Source organism: Aotus nancymaae, unplaced genomic scaffold (genome assembly GCF_030222135.1).
Source record: "Aotus nancymaae isolate 86718 unplaced genomic scaffold, 86718_ANA_hifiasm-v0.15.2.pri h1tg000014l, whole genome shotgun sequence".
Lineage (NCBI taxonomy): Eukaryota > Metazoa > Chordata > Mammalia > Primates > Aotidae > Aotus > Aotus nancymaae.
In genome coordinates, this window is record NW_026988425.1 from 111,891,879 (window position 1) to 111,906,619 (window position 14,741).

General features: G+C 40.0%; 1 long non-coding RNA gene across 1 annotated transcript; it reads right to left on the bottom strand.

Annotated features, from left to right (window-relative positions):
• Window positions 1-622: 622 nt before the first annotated feature.
• On the bottom strand, window positions 623-11,162 carry LOC135274899 (uncharacterized). Its single transcript, XR_010342634.1, has 3 exons — window positions 6,894-11,162; window positions 3,819-4,010; window positions 623-1,653 (listed from the first exon to the last, which is right to left on the bottom strand). It is a non-coding gene; the product is annotated as an uncharacterized LOC135274899 (long non-coding RNA).
• Between the last annotated feature and the right edge of the window lie 3,579 nt (window positions 11,163-14,741).

The window sequence follows — 14,741 nt, forward strand, 5'->3', positions numbered from 1 at the left end:
CTCACCTAGTCCGTTTACCCCCATCCACACCCACAACTGTCCACAGTCACCCCATCCACACTCACCCTTGTCCACACTCACATTCTTCCACACTCTTCCCCATCCATGCTCATACCCACCCACGCTTACACCCACCCAGGTTCACCCCTCAACACCTGTCCACACTCAACCCCATCCCATCCACACTTAACCGTCAACACCTGCCCACACTCAACCCCATCCCGTCCATGCTCAACCCCCAACACCTGCCCACACTCAACCTCATCCCGCCCACGCTCAACCCCATCCCATCCATGCTCAACCAACACCTGCCCACACTCAACCCCATCCCACCCATGCTCAACCCCCAACACCTACCCACACTCAACCTCATCCCGCCCACACTCAACTCCATCCCCGTCCACGCTCAACCCCCAACACCTGCCCACGCTCAACCCCATCCTGTCCCACAGGACCTCGCCTCACAGCCCTGCCCTTCCTCTGCCTGGAACGATCTTTCCCCGGCTCTTCCCGGACTGGCTGCTTCTGGTCGTTGCGACTCGCTGGTGAGTAGGCCCTGGAGCCCCTTTCCCGGCACCTTCCGTTTTCCTCCCAGATGCTCGCTGTCTTTGTAACTGTCTCTTTGGGGATGTTTTGCTTATTGTCTGGCTTCTTTCCCTGAAGGCAGGGCCCAGCTCTGTGTAGTTTCATCAGTGAGTCCCAGAGCCCAGCACGGCGCCTGCCCTTTTGAAGGGGTGTCCTGCGAATACGTGAATGAGTGATGCAGTTTTAGCCTCAACTTTTTTACAGTGAGGCTGTGAAACTCTTACTACATCTTCGGCATTTCCTGTAGCATCACTTTCCTCTTGTAGTAAATGTGGGCAAAAGTATCTGCCCCCACCCAGAACTGCACCGGAGAGAGAGCAATTTTTTTTTTTTCTTTGAGACAGGGTCTGGCTCTGTCATCCAGGCTGGAGTGCAGTGGCACAATCTCCGCTCACTGCACCCTCCTCTCCCCAGGTTCAAGTGATTCTCCTGCCTCAGCCTCCTACTGAGTAGCTAGGATTACAGGCATGTGCCACCACACCGAGCTAGTTTTTGCACCTTTTGGTAGACACGTGGTTTCGCCATGTCGGCCAAGCTGGGAGAGACAGTGATTCTTTGCTGTGTTGCTCTACAGCTCTGGATGGTTGTTAGGCATTTGGAAAGCCCTTGTTTTCTCTGAATTGGGACTGTCTGTCATTATAGACTTTTCCTCTACGGACTGGCACACTCATTTGTTCCCTGCCCTACACTGGGGGCCTGGCAGAGAAGAGGGGCTGGAGCCCAGTGCGGGTTACCAGCATCTTTGCCAAGTGCTGTGCCTGGGAACGATGTGCTGTTCCTGGCCACGCCTCCAGGGGACACTGCCTTCGAATCCACTCATAGGTAGGGCAGCCCTGCCTGCAGGCCTCTTTCCACCCAACCAGCAAAGACCACACTGTCTTCATGTCTCCCGTGGCTTTTCAGCAGGTTGGATTTTCTCCTTAGGATGTCTGGAAAAGGGAGTCAAGTTTCTCACTCCCCTCGCTACTTTCTCCTCTCTGGATCAGGCTGCCAATCTGTAGACGATGTTTTCGGTTTTTCTTTGTTGTTGTTTTGGTGCTGTGAAGCCTGCCTTGTTAATACCAGGTGCTGAAAGATTAAAACTTATCATCAATCACCATCATCAAAGCAAGGAGGGGTAGGGTGGTTTCAACTAGTCCCAAATTTCCTGGAGGAATTTGGCCTCTTGTCAATTCCCCTCTCCCGAGGCTGACATTACCAGCAGAACAAAGTCCTCTCTAGCTGCCCACTCTCCGGGTTTACTAAGTTAAAAATCTCTTATCTTGGGCTCTGTGCTAAAGCACAAGGAGGGAACAACATTTCTTGACTGATAATATATTAGTTGTTTCTTGCAATTTGACTGTGGGATTCTAAGAATAGTGTATTTTTCTGGAAGCAGAGTTTTAACAACCTAGAAAACTTAATTAAGCTTTCCTGCTGCATTGTTTAAATTGAATTAGTAGCAGAAGAGTATTTTTAGAAGTGAAATGATTATTTCATGTAACAGATACATGTCTGAATATTCTTAAACCTCTATATAGGCCAAAACATAGCTAAAGAATTGACTTCACAAGTCTAAAAGTATGAGCAGTTGCTTTTACACACGTCATCACCATCCTATCTATTTATTCTATTCAATTTATACCTTGAATTCCTTTTTCCTAACTACAAGGTGAGCTGGGGTTGGGAGGAGAACTTTTAAAAGCACTTTACAAACGTGATAGGCCTGTAGTGATTTTTCAGCTCTTCTGCTTTTGCTGGTCTGGGTGGGCTCCCTTCCCAGATTTCAGTCTTGTTTGGAATTCTTTTGTTTTATTCAGAGGAACCAGGATGTCACTTGGTGGTGACTGCTTTGTGTATTACTTTGGTTAGTAAAAGTACCTGATATGGTTTGGCTGTGTCCCCACCCAAATCTCATCTTGAATTGTAATGCCCACAATTCCCATAGGTCGTGGGAGGAACCCAGTGGGAGGTGACTGAAGCATGGGGACAGGTCTTTCCCGTGCTATTCTTGTGACAGCGAATACACCTCACCGGATCCAATTATATAAGGGGAGTTTCCTGCGCAAGCTCTCTTTTCTTGTCTGCCACCATGTGAGACATGCCTTTTACCTTTTGCCATGATTGTGAGGCCTCCCCAGCCACATGGAACCATAAGTCCAATAAACTCTTTCTTTTGTAAATTGCCCAGTCTCAGGTATGTCTTGATCAGCAGCATGAAAATGGACAAATATAGTACCATGGAAAAGTTTCGTTACGAGGAAGTGGCAGGTTAAAATAGGAAGTGGCCATTTAACTTTGAAGTGTGCATCTTCTCAGAAACTCAGGTGACTAAAGTGAGGTACCAGACGGCATATTTTCAAATGAATACTTGAGTTAGAATGGACCTTTAAGACACTAGTGAAAAACATGACATGAAAGTGGTCCAAATGAAACTCTCAGATTTTCCTGGAAGGTTCTTTTTATATAAGCAGAATAAAGATTGTGTTAATATTGGTAATGTGGAAAATGCAGTTTGCAAATTATGGCCACCACAACTCCTGAAGATGACTAAAATATTGATATAAAAATAATGGGAACCAGCTAGGTACAGTGGCTCACTCTTGTAATCCTAGCACTTTGGGAGGCTGAGACAGGCAGATCATCTGAGGTCAGGAGTTCAAGACCAGCCTGGTCAACATGGTAAAACTCCATCTCTACTAAAAAAATACAAAAAATTAGCCAGATGTGGTGGTATGCACCTGTAATCTCAGCTACTCAGGAGGCTGAGGCAGGAGAATTGCTTGAACCTGGGAGGCGGAGGTTACAATGAGCTGAGCTTGAGCCACTGCACTCCAGCCTGGGCACCAGAGCTAGACTCTGTCTAAAATAAAATAAAATAAATAAGGAACCGTCTAATAGAAGTAGAGGAAGTGATCTCAAGTAGGAATCATCTACATCTGCTTGCTATATGTTTGCAAAGGGGCCGAGAGGGCTTCTTGGAGAAACCTGAGAGTGAGTTTGGGTGAGGCATGATGAATTCTATATAAGGAATTTTCCACATCCTCTGAGATAGGTTTGCCAATTCAGATACATCAGTGAGATCCGTGCAAAGATATGGGACCGGGCAAGACTGTCCCAAAGGAAAGTGGCGTGTGAAGACAACTCCTTAAGGTGGCCACAGGCATGGGCAAAAATCAAGTTATTTCTTGCTTTCTTTTGATATTCATGATATCAGATGATTCTGCTCTTTAATCTCACTTTTTCATGTTTACCTTTAACATGAGTTTCAGTATTTCTCCATGTCTCTTCCTCTGCCAAACAGTGCAAATCCAGGAACCTTTTGTAAATAATCATGCACCATTTCTTCTGCATTTGTATAGTACCTCCTTCAATTAGGGCTTGTTTGGTGACCTGCAAAACTCTGGGCTTCTCTTCATCTTCAGCTACTCACTTAGCTTAGCTTCCTACAGGGTAAACAGAGGTGGACTCATTTTTAGTTCAAGTTTTCTAAATACTGAGCCTACGTCTTTCTTCAGACAAGCCATCACCACACCCATGAGACATGGTCCAGGCTATTCCTACACTCAGCCTGTTAGCAATCTCAGAGGCTGCTGCAGGCCAGAGCGAGGCACCAGCAAGTTGTAGGAGGGTGACCAATGTTACTAATTTATAACATTTCTTTTTTTTTTTTTTGAGACACAGTTTCACTCTGTCGCTTTGTTACCTAGACTGAAGTGCAATGATGTAATTTCAGCTCACTGCAACCTCCACCTGCTAGGGTCAAGCAGTTCTCCTGCTTCAGCCTCCTAAGTAGTTGGGAATACAGGCATGCACTACTATGCCTGGTGAATTTTTGTATTAGTAGAGATGGGGTTTCACTATATTGGTCAGGCTCCTTACCTCATGTGATCCACCCACCTCAGCCTCCCAAAGTGTTGGAATTATAGGCGTAAGCCCATTACATTTCTTTCCTTAGATTTGGATTTTCTTTCAGAGCAAACATAGGCATTGGTAAAACTATGCTCCTTTGTAAGTAATTCCTTGTTCCTAAAGCAGTGGTATTTCATCATCTCCCCCCACCCCCACCACCCTCTTCTTTTCTCTTTTCTCCAGTCTCTTTACTCTTCACACTTCCTAAGTCAGCAGAGTTCCTCAGCCACAAAAACTCCCCAAAGGGTGTGGCTTGCTCTTCTGCAGTGGACACACGGACCCCTGCTGCCGCCCTCGTCTTCCTGATGCCATTTTCTCAGTATTCACACAGCTCTTTCTGTGAGCTGTTCATTTTAACTAAAGCTGGATCCCATAGCTTATTTTTGTAGTGACCCCGGATCAACATGCCAACTATTAATATTTTGGCCATGAATCTGATGCAAGTCAATGCTGTGAATCTAATATTAAGCAAAAGCTTAACTGATCAAACTGCAGCTTGTTTTGTTGTCGCTGCTCTTACATAAAAGGTCAAATGAAGATGGTTCAGGGAAACCTTCTAGTGAAGACTGAGTGGCCATGGCACATCTGACTGTCACACAAAAATACATTTGGAATTAAATCCTATTTCAAGCCTTGTCATAAATGAATCTTACATTAAATAAAAAGATAACCTTTCCCGGACCAGCCGCGATGGCTCACACCTGTAATCCCAGCAAATTGGGAGGCCTAGGTGGGTGGATCACCTGAGGTCAGGAGTTCAAGACCAGCCTGGCCAACACGGTGAAACCCTGTCTCTACTAAAAGTACAAAAATTAGCCAGGCATCGTGGTGGGTGCCTGTAATTTCAGCTACTTGGGAGGCTGAAGCAGGAGAATCGCTTCAACCCAGCAGGTGGAGGTTGCAGTAAGCCGAGCATACCACTGCATTGCAGATTAAGCAACAAAATGAGACTCAAAAAAAATAATAATAATAACATTTTCCAAGATTGCTCTTGTTGAAAAGAGCTGAACTGATCGTGTGTGTTTATAAAAGTAGTAGCAATTTAGTACTTGCTTGTAAAAGAATTAATCTTCCATCTGCCTGCTCAAATAAAGTGGTACTACATAGAGGAAGAAACTAAAAGAAATTGATATTTTCAAATACAATAGAAAGATAAAGACCTCAGTTTAAAAATATATTAAATATAAATACAAATGATATTGGCAGACATGTAATACTTTTTTTATTTTTTAGATGAAGCCTCGCTCTGTTGCCCAGGCTGGAGTGCAGTGATGTGATCTCAGCTCACTGGAACCTCTACCTCCTGGGTTCAAGCGATTCTCCTGCCTCAGCTTCTTGAGTAGCTGGAACTACAGACACCTGCCACCATGCCCAGCTAATTTTTTTATTTGAGGAGGTTTCACCATGTTGGCCAGGCTGGTCTCAAACTCCTGATCTCAGGTAATCTGCCTGCCTCAGCCTCCCAAAGTGCTGGGATTATAGGCATGAGCCACTGCATCTGGCCAGTAGACATGTAATACTATGCAGTGATTATGTACATATGTTTGTTGATACAGATTTTCATATATTAGGTGAAGAAAGCAGGTTACAAAACTGCATAGAAAGTTGCCCTTTAAGTCAGACCACATCTGCATGTGTAGGATTCATACAAAAGAATGAAAAGATAGGAAAGTATTCATCAAAAGAGAGGGGGATTAATGAAATTTCAAGGTTTTTCTTCACACTTTTCTTTAGTCTGCAGTATTACTTTTGTGATTATAAAAAGGCTGCTCTAATGAATTAGAAACTAAAAAAAATACTACATGGATAGAGAATTCCTGCAAGGAGTCTAGGATTAAATTGCACTCCTGTACTAAAGACAAAAAGACCAGGTCTTCCTTTTTAGGGTAGTCAGTCCTGTAATTCCAGGACTTTGGTAGGACAAGGCCAGGAGTTTGAGACCAGCTTGGCCAACATGGTGAAACCCTGTCTCTACTAAAAATAAAAAAATTAGCTGGGTTTGGTGGTGTGCACCTGTAGTCTTGGCTACTCAGGAGGCTGAGGCAGGAGAATCACTTGAACCCGGGAGGTGGAGGTTGCAGTGAGCCAAGATTACATCACTGTACGCTAGCTTGGGAGACAGAGAGACTCCATCTCAATTAAAAAAAGAGCGAGAGAGATTATATAATCAATGTACAGGACTCAACAGTAATAGCTCAAAACACAATTGACCTAGATTCTTTCAAATAGCAACATCAAATTAATAATATTATAGCTGGATTTTATATTTTTCTCTTAAAATTATTTGTTCAATTAAATAAAGAATGCATAGCCAAAGAAAGCAAGATATAATGACTGTTTTTTAAATACAATTTAAAATCCCTATCATTTATTTAAAATCTAGACATAGCTTTGAGCTATTGAATTAGACTGCATACCATCAAAGAGTGTGTAATTCTTCAGTCAATAAATCTAACAGTGCAGGTCAGTGCCAGGCACCAGCAAGTTGTAGGATGATGTTTGGTAGATAATTCCTTCCAAAGGTAGATAGGACCTTTGGTAGATAATTCCTTCCTGTACATTTTTGTTCTAGAGAAAGAATGGTACAAAAACAGCATTGGAAACTGAGGAAAAAAGCAAATATGGCATCCAAATGCTTTACAGAGGAGTACTTCCTAGTACTTTATAGAATTTTCCACTTGATTATGTTCAAACACGTTAATTTCATGGTGTTTTACTTTCAGCAGGCTTCAGTCCTTGAGGAGTGCTCACTAGGATGGTAATTGATCAATAAATTAAGTGAGTTGGAAGACTCCAAGTGAAAATTTAAGATTACTGCAGTTTTGGCCTGATGCTGATGTTAACCAGAGAGAACAGAATCTGAAACCAGATGAGCTGTTAGTACTGCTTTCATCTGTTTTACAGCCACAGCAACAGCATTTCCTTGGCTTCTGGAAAGAGTGTTGGTCTTTGCAAAAAATGTACTAACAAATATGTAAAGTAAGTTGCATCACTAGCTTTGATTTTTTAAATTGAGATATTATATACCATACACTGAATTTTACCTCAATTCAGTGATTTTCAGTACATGCACAAGGTTGTGCAACCATCACTGCTATCTAATTCCAGACCATTTTCATCATCTCCCAAAGAAACTCCATCCCCATTAGCACTTAGTACCCATTTTCCTCTCCACTCAACTCCTGGCCACCATCTACTTTCTGTCCCTATGGATTTCTTATTCTGGACATTGCATATTAATAGAATCATGTGATCTTTTGTGGCTGGCTCCGTTCATTTTCATGTCATAATGTTTTCAAGGTTCATCCACGTCGTGGCATGTCACTAACCCATTCCTCTTTATGGCTGAATAATATTCCTTCATATGGCTATGCTAGATTTGATTCATCCATTCATCCATTGATGGGCACTTTTTGGTTATTATGAACATTCATGCACTAGTTTTTGTGTGGATGTGTTTTCAGTTTTCTTAAGTACCTAGGAATTACTGGTCATGTGGTAACTCTGTTTAACCTTTTGAGGCACTGCCAGACTGAGCCAGAGTGCATAGTTAACACATTCCCACCAGCAATATATGAAAGTTTCAATTTATCCATTCTTGTCAAGGCTTATTATTCTCCACCTATTTGTTTATAGCCATCTTAGTGTGTGTGAAATTGTATCTCATAGTTTTGATTTGCATTTTCCTAATGACTAATGACGTGGAGCATCTTTTCATGTGCTTTTGGACATTGTATAGCTCCTTTGGAAAAATGTTTATTCAAATCCTTTGACCATTTTTCTTAGAAAGTTTTTCAAGTTGTAAGGATTCTTTATATGTTCTAAATACTAGACCCTTATCAGATACATAATTTGGAAAAATTTTTCCCATTCTGTGAGTTGTCTTCACTTTCTTGATAGTGTCTTTGAGGCACACGTTTTAAATTTTAATGAAATACAATTTGTCTATTTTTTTTGTTTGCTTGTGCTTTTGGTGTTAATCGAATGCTTGGTCCAGTGTCATAAAGGTTTACATCTACATTTTCTTCTAAGAGTTGATTTTCATTTTACATTTAGGTCTGTCATCCGTTTGGAGCAAGTTGTGCATCTGGTACGAAACAGTTCAATTTCATTGTTTCATATGGCTATCTCACTGGCAACATTTGTTAAAAATATTATACATTCATCTTCATTGAGTTGTCTTGGCACCCTTGTCAAAAATAAATTGACCATAGTGTAATGGTTGATTTCTGAACTCTCAATTCTATTCCATTGATCATGTGTTTATCCTTAATGCCAGCATCACATAGTCTTAATTATAGCAGCTTTGTAGTAAGTTTTGAAATGGGAAGTGTAATTCTTACAACCTTTTAATCTTTTTAAGATTATTTTGTTATTCTGGATCCCTTGTATTTTCATATTACTTTAGGAACAGCTTGTCCATTTCTGCAAAGAGTGTAGGGGGTTTTTTGATACAAATTGTTGATCGATTTGGGGAGTATTGACATCTTAGCAATATTTTCTCCCAATTGGTGAACACAAAATTTCTTTATACTCAAATTATCTTTGTTTTCTAATGATGTTAAATCCAAGTATTTTATTCTTTGTGATGCTGTTGTAAATGGAATTGTGTGTTGTTCATTGCTAATGTATAAAAATCAATGATCGTTGTGTATTAATCTTGCATCCTGCAACCTCATTGAACTTATTAGTGCTAGTAGTTTTTCAGTGTGAATCCCTTAATATTTTCCACATACAAGATCATGTCATCTGCAAACTGTTTTACTTCTTCCTTTCCAGTCTGGATGCGTTTTACTTCATCTTGCCTACTGCCTTGGCTAGAACCTCCAGTACAAGGTCGAATAGAAGTGATGATAGAGAACATCCTTGCCTTATTCATCATCTCTAGGAGGGGAAGCTTACAGTATTTTGCATCAAACGTATCAGGCGTGGGTTTTTCATAGATTTCGTTTCTCAAGATAAAAAAAAAAAGTCATTCTATTTTTGGCTTTTTGAATGTTTTCATCTAAGAGTTTTGAATTTTGCCAAATGTTAAATGCTTTTTCTATATGCATTGAGATATTGTTGTTTTTGTCCTTTATTCTAATAATATGGTGTACTACATTGATTTCTGCATGTTGAATTTTGTATTCCTAAATCTCACTTGCTTATGGTGTATATTCCTTTCTATATGTTGCTGGATTTAGTTTCATTAGTATTTTGTTGAGGATTCTTGCATCTATATTGAGGGCTATTGGCCTGTAGTTGTTTTCTTTGCCCGATTTCTAATGTGGGTGATACTGAATTAGGAAGGGTATCCCCCTTTTCTGTTTTTTTGGAAGACTGAATAATTGGTGGAATTCTGTAAATGGTAAAATTCACCAGTGAAGGCATCTGCTCCTGGACTTTGCCCTGTGGGAATTGTGTTGTTTTTAAGAGATGGGGGTTTCACTCTCACCCAGGATGGAGTGCAGTGGTGTGACAATAGCTCACTCAACTTTGAACTCCTGGGCTTAAAGGATACTTCCACCTCAGCCTCCCAAGTGGCTGGGACTACAGGTATGCACCACCACACCTATTTTTTTTATTTGTATTATTATTATTTTTTTTAAGAGACAAGGTCTCGCTATGTTGCCCAGGCTGGTCTTAAACTCTTGGCCTAAAGCAATCCTCCTGCTTCAGCTTCCCAAATAGCTGGCATTACGGGTGTGAGCCACCATGCCTGGCTGTGAGAAGTTTTGATTATTCATTTAATCTGTTTGGATCTATTTACATTTTTATTTCTTCTTCAATTTTGGAAGTACGTCTTTCTAGAAATTTGTCCACTTCATTTAAATTCTCTAATTTGTCATATGAACTCTTACAATTTTTATTTCCTTAAGATTGGTAGTAATCTTTCATTCCTGATTTTAGCAATTTGTCTTCTCTATTTTTCTTTTGAGGCTGGCTAAGGGTGTCATTTTATTGACTTTTTGTAAGAACCAGCTTTTGGTTTGATTTTTCTCTAGTTTTCTATCCTCTATTTATTTTGATTCTAATCCATATTATTTCTTTGTTCTGTTTGCTTTAGGTTTAGTTTGCTATTCTTTTCTAGTTTCTAAAGGTTTCAGGCTAGGTTATTGATTTGAAACTTTTTGGTAACAGAGACATTTATAGCTAGACATGATCCTTTAAGTGATGGTTTAGCTGCATCTCATAAGTTCTGGTATGTTCTGTCATCTTCATTACTCTAAGGGACTTTGTAATTCCCCTTGTGATTCTTTTCTTTGACCCATTGGTTAATAGGAGTGTATTGTTTAATTTCCAAATTTTTGTAGGTTTCCTAAAGTTTCTTCCAATTTTTAATTTCATCCCATTGTGGTCAAAGAACATGTTTTGTAAAATTTCAATTATTTTAAAATTTATGCCTTCTTGATAGATTGTCCCTTTTATTATGTAATGTCTTTGTCTCTAACAATTTTTATTTAAAATTCTATTTTGTCTGATATATCCACTCAAGCTCTTTTTTTCTTAGAGTTTACATGTATTTTTTCATCCTTTTACTTTCAGCCTACTTGTGTCATTGAATCTAAAGCGTTTCTTAGTGGGCAGCAGCGTATAGTTGGACTATGATTATTATCCATTCTACCATCTTTGCCTTTTGAGTGTTTAATCCATTTACACTTAATGCAATTATTGATAAGGTGAGGTTTAGTCTGCATATATATATATATATATATATATATATTTTTTTTTTTTTTTTTTTGAGATGGAGTTTCGCTCGTTACCCAGGCTGGAGTGCGATCTCAGCTCACTGCAACCTCCGCCTCCTGGGTTCAAGCAATTCTCCTGCCTCAGCCTCCCAAGTTGCTGGGACTACAGGCGCACGCCACCATGCCCAGCTAATTTTTGTATTTTTAGTAGAGACGGGGTTTTACCTTGTTGACCAGGATGGTCTCGATCTCTTGACCTCATGATCCACCCACCTCGGCCTCCCAAAGTGCTGGGATTATAGGCGTGAGCCACCACGCCCGGCCCCTATATATTAATAGAGACAAGGCCTTACTGTGTTGCCCATGCTGGCCTTGAACTCCCAGGCTCAAGCAATCCTCCTGTTTCAGCCTCCAAAAGTGCTAGCATTATAGGCATGAGCCACTGTGATCAGCCTTGTTTTCTATGTCTTTTGTCTTTCTTTGTTCCTTTATTCTTCCATTATTTCTATGCCTTCTTTTGTTAGCAGCTTTTTTCTAGTGTACCATTTTCTTTGCTGTAGCTTTTACTATATACTCTTTAGCTATTTTCTTAGTGATTCCCCTGATGATTATAACATTTTGATTTACAACAACCTAGTTTGGATTAATACCAACTTAACTTCAACAGTACAAAAAAGTTTTCTTCCTAGATCTGTTCCCTCCCACTCCCTTTGTAATGTTATTGTCATACAAATTGTTTTTCACTTTGTGCCCACCCAAACAGATTATTGTTTTATGCAGTTGCCTCAAATCAGATAGGAGGAAAAAAATTTACAAAAAATGCATTTGTACTGCCTTTTATATTTACCAATATAGCTACCTTTACCAGTGCTATTTCTTCATGTGCAATTGAGTTACTATTACCTTTTCAGCCTGAAGTTCCCTGTTTATTATTTCTTGTAGCACAGACTTGCTAAAGACAAATTCTGTTTTTGTTTATGTGGGCATGTCCTAATCATTTTTGAAGGACAGTTTTGTTGGAAATAGAATTCTTATTTGATAGTCATTCACTTTCACCACTTGGAATATATCATCCCACTGTTTTCTACATTTCATAGTTTCTAGTGAAGATCCTCTGTACATGAGTCACTTCTCTCTTTGCTTCTACGATTCTTTGGACAGTGTGATTTGGTGTCCAGGCATAGGTCTCTGAGTTTATACTACTTAGGGTTCATTGAGCTTCTTGGGTATGTAAATCAACATTTTTCATCAAATTTCAGTCTTTGGCCATTATTTTTTTCAAATATTCTACCTCTTTCTCTCCACTGAGACTCCAATTATGCATATATTGGTATGAATGATGGTGTGCCATAGGTCTCTGAGGCTCTATTCATTTTTCTTCATTCTTTTTTCTGTTTCTCAGACTAGAGTACCTCAAATTTTTCATTTCAGTTACTGTATTTTCAACTTCAAGACTTATATTTGGTTCTTTTAAAAATAATTTTTCATCATTTTCTGTTTAGTGAGACATTTTCATACTTTTAGTTCTTTACACATAATTTTTCTTTAGTTCTCCGAACCTATTTAAAATAGCCAATTTAAGGTCTTCATCTAAAAATCCAATGTCTAGACTTCCTCAGGTACAGTCTCTATTTTTAACCCCATATATGGAACATATTTTCTTTATGTTCCTCATAATTTTTCTGTGGAAAACTGGACATTTCAAAGAACAGTGTGGCAACTCTGGAAATCATACTTTTACCTACCTAACATCTAAGGGTTAGATGTTTCTGGGTTTTGGCTTTAGTCCTGTTGATTGACTATTTTGAACTAATTCAGTAAAGTCTATATTCTTTACAGTGCATGGATACTGAAGTTTTTATGATAGGGTCATTTAGTGGTCAGCTAATGAATGGACAGAAATTTCCCTAAACCCTACTAAAGGAGTGTCCTTACTGTGCTACGTCTCCAAGTCTGTGGTAAGGGCTCTGGGTGCATGTTGGGGCACCCCTTCAACACTGAGCTAGGAAGGCAACAGGAAGGAAGCTGCCTTTGGCTTCACTTTCTGATTCTGTATCAAGGTCAACTTACGGTGAAAGCTCAAGATGTTCTTAAGTCTTTTCTGAGCAGGAGTATAACCCTTGGCATATGCAAAGCTCTGTACATACACATGACCATCTAAATTCCCAGTATCAGAGCTTTTCAAGGTCCCTAGGGATATCGTATTCCCTAGCTTTTCATTTTATGTTTTTGGTTAGCCTATTGTCTGCTCCAAGGGTTAGCCACTACTTGAGGCAACCAAAAAATTAATCAATTGCCTGAGCCTTTCTTGACTAATGTCCCTGGGAAAAAGGCTTTTCACACCTGGCGAGCTCCAGTCTGGTAAAGTACAGTCAGTCTTGCAAATCAGGTCTTCCAGGGAACTGCCTGACAGGTCAAATAATGACAATTCGCTCTCTGGGAATGAGCCTTTAATGGATTCTAACCCCATTCTGCACCCCCTAGTGGATTCCAGGCTGCTACTTTTCACCTTCATTGTACACTGTTGGTTTTCAAGGATACAACAGAGATGGAAGGGGGAGATAGGAATAGGAATAGGGCAACTTATAACACTTCACAAAGCTCATTCATACTGAGAATTCAGCCATTTCTCTTGAATACTTCACCACTGACATTCTGAGCATTCACATGGTTCAAGCTCAATTATTCTATAAACTGCAGTAACTGAGAGAGGCAACCAAACTGGATACAGTATGAGTTTTTAGTCACACTCCAAATGAATGTGGCCATAATTTTTCAGAGGCCTGGATAATCCTTTCATTATGCATCTATTTTAAAAATCTTGGATGATTATAAACTCAAAAATCACCATGAGAAAACAAAACCTGATATTCTTTAACACAGGTAACAACGATAATCTACACTTGAGTGGAAAAAACCCCGGCTAACCCTTGCAAGTCTCTTAATTACATACAGAAATAATCTCTGAATGTTCCACCTTCTGTCCAGCCACCACACTGGCTGCCAGTACTTTTCTGTCTACAGAGTACAAGGGGACCACACATATAGCCATGCTTCAAAGGCTTTGAAGCAAGCTCTTTTCCTGAGAATATCAGTCACTTGGCTATGATCAATCCCTTACCTAGAGACACCTGCATCACTTTCAGATCTATTAGCTAGTGACACAAGGAGGTACTTCTGGGTAGGCACAGTGAGACTCGAATGATTTTTTTTAGAGCCTCATAAACCAACTGGTGTTGAAGACTTCTTTTTTCCTAGACTACAAAGATTTTAATTTGTAATGCTCAATGTAAAACATAAGTGAGACGTACATTACATAGTCAGACAAGCTGGAGTGTGAAAGATCTTCGTGAGGCATGCTGACCAAAAGATGTTTAATGTAAGCCTCACTTTTCCAGAAGAGAAGGGACACATAATGAAGAGGTTCATCACTCTTATCCATTAGCCAGAGTGGATCCTCCATCCAGGCTGGGCTCTTTTGTATAGGGATCATTTAATTATTATGTGTTTTAAGAGTGTGCTCAAAACATGTATTAACTGAAGATGCGGCATTTCATCCATACAATGTTACTTGAGGCTTTTGGTATGATAACA